Below are 6,000 nucleotides of genomic sequence, written 5' to 3'. Positions count from 1 at the left end.
TTTCCTAAACACATTTTTCCCCATAATATTCCATTGATTTTAACCACCCTTTTAAACCTTTACTTCCCCCTGTTGAATGTCTTTCCATTTTTCAGCAGATTAATGGTCTTTCATGGCTGCTTGGAATTTAAATCCTTTCCTTCAAGCACAGTTATAATCTCCCCATTTATCTAGAAATTTGAAGACCCAAGAAGAATCCAATATAGAAATGGAATATGTTGTGGGGAAAAAAAAAATCAGTTCTCTACTTCTCAAAGCTGAACTAGTATTAAAAATCAACTAAAGAGGATCAAAGCAATATTTTCCTGTGACTATGGAAAGGGAATAAGCATATTTTGAAATCACATGAGATCCCCAAAATGTACATGGCTTGAAAAAATTATACTGCCTCTTAAGTATGAAGGTTTGCTAAAAAAACATTAGTCATTCAATTAAATTCAAAATGAGTTCTCAAAATCAAAACTGGTAGAAAAATAGTCACAAATAACTTTCTACACAAATGTGTATTATTTGTGATTCTTAGGAAATTTCACCTGCTGTCATAATTTTTACAGTTGCTAAAGTGCAATAAATCACTGAAATACAGGCACTGAAGTACAGGGAGTTTTATTTATGACTGAACATCTTTGCAATCCTCATAATCAAGAAAAATTTTATGGATGATTTTTTCTACTGGGGTAGCATTGACCTGCAAAGCAACTCTCACAACAACAATGGAAAAGAATATTAGCAATTGAAAACTGATGAAGTGAAATAAATAACTTAAAACCAGAGTGGAGACATGGACTCTGATATTTGAGAATGTGTTATGCTGCAATATGGTACACATATATATTCAGATTATTTGATTCTTTATTGATTTTAATATTTTAACAGTTGGTGAAGACTGAGAGATTCTGGTCAAATGTGCATTTATGGATAGAGGTTATTAGTTCTGTACACTCTGATCTGAGCAATTAAAGAGAGATCTCTCACTTCAGAACTGACCTGTCAAATGATTTAGATGTTGGCATCAAAATCTATTTATGAGAACTGAAGTGACTGTTACAAGCAGTGGAGATCTTGTTTCAGTAAATGTGATCTGTGGAGTTTTCTGGACTTCATTCAGTTGCCCGCACAAAGACAACTATTTACATCTGATATTTCATTAAGCATCTAGGTCATCTTCATGAAGCTGGTTAATATAGGCTGTCTTTGTCTTTCTGGAATGGGGAATCCTGGGCTGGGGTACTGGATGAATCACATGACACATTTAAATTTGGACACTGAACTATTCTCTAAACCCCACTGGCTGTACCTCCATGGTCCAAGATGTACACATGTAACTTGTTATCAGAGTTGCATTGTGATAAAACCTACTCTGTATGTTTCGGTTCTAACTGGCCAGTGATAGTGAGTGAGTGGTCAGCACAGCCCATCCAGTTGTCACACAACTAGAGCTCAGTGCCAAACTTTTCAAGCAATAGAGAGAATTTAAATGGAATTGCTATATTTTCCCCACATTTGTAAAGTACCAAATTTAACAAGATGCATTTAAAGTTCCTCTGACTAGAGATACTTCAGAATTTTCCTGTTAGACTACCTGTTTCTTTGAACTGTGGGAGCATAAAAAGTATAACATTTTAAAAGACTGCAAAAATGAGACTGATGCTGATTAAGGGGTGTATCTACAAGCAGTACTTTCAACTATTTTAACTTTGATGCTGGCAGAACACACTAACTTTTTCCCATTCTAGCCAGTTGATTCATTCCAGCAGTGATTAGGGAACATTATCACACCAAGTTTCATGATAGGTCAAATAAATAATTTGTGAAATCCCATGAAAAATGTTCCTTTAATCATCTATTACCTCTAGTTTATATTTAGGATGCATTCTACAGATGTTAAATGAGTTTGTGAGTAACTTGAAGCAGCTGCAATATAAAATTACCTGTTTGTGCAGTGTATAGTGTAATAGGTGTGTTTCAACTTCAGATTAATGGGCATTATCATATTACAAATATCCAATTAAAAAATACACAAAAATATAATTAGATTATAATCAAGAGTAAAAAACAACATTCTGGAAAATTTTGTGCATATTATCTTGTGCTGAGCTTCCATAGAAGCTGCTATACTTCATTCTAAAACCCCCAGACGATTTCCTACCTTCTGCTATTATTGATCCAAATTATCTGTATTTGAATATTCTATTTGGAACAGGAATTTTTCACATGATTTTGCCTCACATAGATTGTCCAGGAATACTATTCAGCTGAATTATTGCGTATATTATTGTGGGGAATTACACAATGCAGTTGCATGTTTCAAAACACTGTTCCTGTATGAGAAGCCACCACAATGGAACTTGAGAACAGAACAGGGCAGAGCATCTACAGCCAGATGTGCATGTTTGTGGACTTCAAAATATGTCTTACAATGAAAGAATGTGTAATTAAAATGACATAAGCAGAATGCTAAGAGGCATGTTTTTCGTAGGTTATGATAACTTTTGCAGTACAAAATGTCAACTATGGTTTTAAAAGAACACTTCATCCAGTAGATTGAAAAAAAGGACACACTGAAGTTAGCAATGTTCAAATTGAAAATAAGATATGTTTTACATTATTAAGGACTTTTTGTACATTATCTCAGTAAAAGGCCAATAGGTTTCCACCAATTTTCCATCAAATTTTGTCTTTAAAGTGGTGACTTGCATTTTTCAGCAGGCTGACCTGAATAATCTGAATGGTACCTTCTCCTAAAAAAGTAGCAGAAATCCAGAAATTATTGATATTAGCTGCTATGCAAAGTTTCCTCACACCTGTAAATGAAAAGTATCTTCTTTTCAGGCACCAGAGAGAAACAGACTGTTACACACTTTTAGTTCATTTTCACAAAACAACTTGAGATCAGTAAGTTTAACTACTGTTTCCAGGTTGTCATGGTTTGAGCCTGGCACAGAGCCAGTGCCCCCCCATGAAAATGCTTCACCCTGGTGTTTGCTGTGAGATGTGACTAGGAATAAGCAAAACAGGCTCCAACTTAAACATAAAGAACACTTTATTACCTAAACTACAGGAAAATAGGGAAAGACTATAAGGAAGAGAAAGAAAAAAAAAATTGAAAACCTTACAAAAACCACTTTCCCCTCTCCCCACTACCTGACTTTCTCAATCCGATACATTCTCCCAAATCATCAACTGCCCAGCCTTGGCCCCACATTTTAGTATACTCAAACTGCAGTTCATGAAGAGGAAAGGAGTCCTTCTCGTTCCATAGGCTTCCCCTGGAAACACACTGAAACCTCGTGTGCTTCCCTGTCACTTCGGCACCGCCCGGAAAAAGTCCTTTTGCCGCTTGTGACATCTTCCTTCCATGCCCAGTGCTCTCACCACTGACGCATGGCCAGAGCTGCTTTTAGGGTTGTCTTTCAAGGATGCCTTGTCTCACTCCAAAAAGGCACAGTCTCTGCTTTGGGACATCTGTCCCCCCCATATTTTTCCAACCCCCTGGGGCCGGGGAGTCCTCACGAATGAACCCTCCTGGTTTTGAGGCACTGCCTCCCCCTAAATGCAGTCTGTGTCACAGGAACAACTGAGTCCATGGCCACAAGAAAAGTCCAGCCAAAAGGCCACTCCAAATCATCTCTTCCCATTCAATCATCTCCATGTTCTTCGGGCCAGGTCCTTGTCTCATCTCATCTCTTATCTCCCTTCTTATTCAGCTTCGAGGAGGATTATCATTTTTGCAAGGCCCCAATCATGTAAGAAAGGGTTAAAAGTTTCAGTCTCTGTCTGTCCCGGGACGATGATACTCCCACACGTGCTGCTGCTGCGGCCGGCCGGGCTGCACCCTTCCCCCCACCTTCCTCCTCCTGGGCTGGCTGCTATCACATTCCGTCTCGCCGACGGGGTGGGGGGGGGGTGGGGGGGGGAATGGCTGCCCGATGTCTCTTGGGGCTCCTCCACCCTTCCATCCTTGAAAGCTTTCTCACCCCCATCTCTGTCCAGGCCCCGGGCCTACCGCATGGCTGCTCCTCCCCCCGCCCAGCAGCAGAGGCTGGACGGGGGAAGAGATCTGACCTCTGCGCTGCGACGTCCCAAGAGAGAGTGCCAAGGGCAGTGCCCTGCTTTTTAACCCCTGTGTATTCTCGGAGGTGTGTCCAAACCCCACTGACTACACCAGGTGCCAGTCTCAAACCCAAAACCTTCATTGGTTTGACCACAGCTTCCCAGAATTCCCACTCCTTCCTGGTCAAACCAAGACACAGGTCATATTCAATAAATATTTTTTTATTTTAAATACCATACCACTTTATTCTCCTGTGAAAGATTTGCTCATGTCAGCACTTTATTACAGCAAAATTGTAAGTGCTGCACAATATTTATGTCTTGCATCAGCCACAATTTGTTTTTTTCCTTTAGAGCAGCAAAGAGATTGTTCCACCATCTCTATTTGGATAACCTTTCAGTCGATCTCAAGTATGTATTCTACCTCAAATTTTAAAGTACTTGTTTAGCTCTTCACTGGATTAATTCTGTGTGCGTGAACAGGCTGCTCATATCGTCTAAGTTCTTGAAGTTCTTAAACTTTAAATACTTGATGAAGAAACATTCATTTTATTGACCTTATTTAATCTTCAACTGTTCACCACAATGACTTTATAATATATCTGTTAGAAACTATTTGCAATAAATTGGAATTCATGTACACACACACATATAAAAAGCCATCACCCTTCCCCTGTAATCACATACCACACACTGCTATAATCAAAGACAAGCTCAATTTGGGCAATTTGTTTTAAATAGCTTTTTTGCAATTAATGCCTGTAGGGTATTTTTAAGTCCTGTGTAATAATAAAGCCATCAGAAGTACCTATGCCTACTCATAGCTATCAGCAGAGAGTTAGATAAATCAGTAAAATAAAGGTTTCTAGTCTATTAAAGTGCATTCAGATTTGCCAGAGAGGTTTAGACAGTTCATAACTGCCTCTTTCTTAAAAGTTGATAAAATGCTGATATAATTTGCACTATTTGATTAATAGAAATGAAATAGATAGACAGACAGACACATTGCCCTTTAAGTGACATGGGAGTTTCACTCTTTCAGGATTGTTAAGAAGCTTTATGCCATAGAGAAATATATACAGAAAATGTCTCTAAGATCTATTCCCAATAGTCTTCAAGGTATTGGATTGCCGCAATTCTTATACTCATCTTCATCATCATCATCATTATCATTATCTAAAAGCAGATGTTTCAGAAACCAGCTATTTCCAACTTGGTAGAAAAATTAAGTTACTCAGGCAGTTGATTTTATGCTACTCTATATTGCAACTCTTCATGCATGTAAATTCATACATTGAGACATTTTGTGGCAAATGTCATATAGAAAATATGACTAGCTTTTTATTTATGTCTGTGTTCATCATCAGTTAAATCCTTGTTTTGGTATAATAAATATTTATTAAATATCATATAATACATTTTTATTAGTTTTTGGTTTGAAACAACTGAAAAAACTGACACAGCTGCGTACATACTAAAGTTGGAAGTAAGTAGGATTACATAATTTACATATACATGTTCTTGACCATCCTAATTTAAAATTAGCAGAAAAATGCATATATATTATTGATTTCTAAACAAGCTGGATAAGGTCCAACTCAGATTACTAAGGTTGTTTAAAAGTTAAAATTCTTTGCTACTCTGAGACTGGCATTTCCTGTGTTGAGGAATAAGTGCCATCCATTAGAAGAGATGTTAGACTGACATTAAAGAATAAATCAGAATAGATCTGAAACATCTTCATTGGATTGGTTCACTTGTTTGTTAGTTTTTTATTTTAGGAATTATTGACAAAAGTAATAGCAACTGGGATCCAGGAGGAAAATCTGGGACTTTGAGCTGGAATTCTTTATCCCCAGTCTATAAAGTCACACTAGCAAAGGAGATCAGCCAATTGCTTTGTTTCTTCCCCTCCTTTTACAATACATATGTTCCATTCTCCCTCTC

This window comes from Zonotrichia albicollis, chromosome 2 (genome assembly GCF_047830755.1).
Source record: "Zonotrichia albicollis isolate bZonAlb1 chromosome 2, bZonAlb1.hap1, whole genome shotgun sequence".
NCBI classification, from domain to species: domain Eukaryota; kingdom Metazoa; phylum Chordata; class Aves; order Passeriformes; family Passerellidae; genus Zonotrichia; species Zonotrichia albicollis.
Note: the sequence above shows the minus strand (reverse complement) of the source record.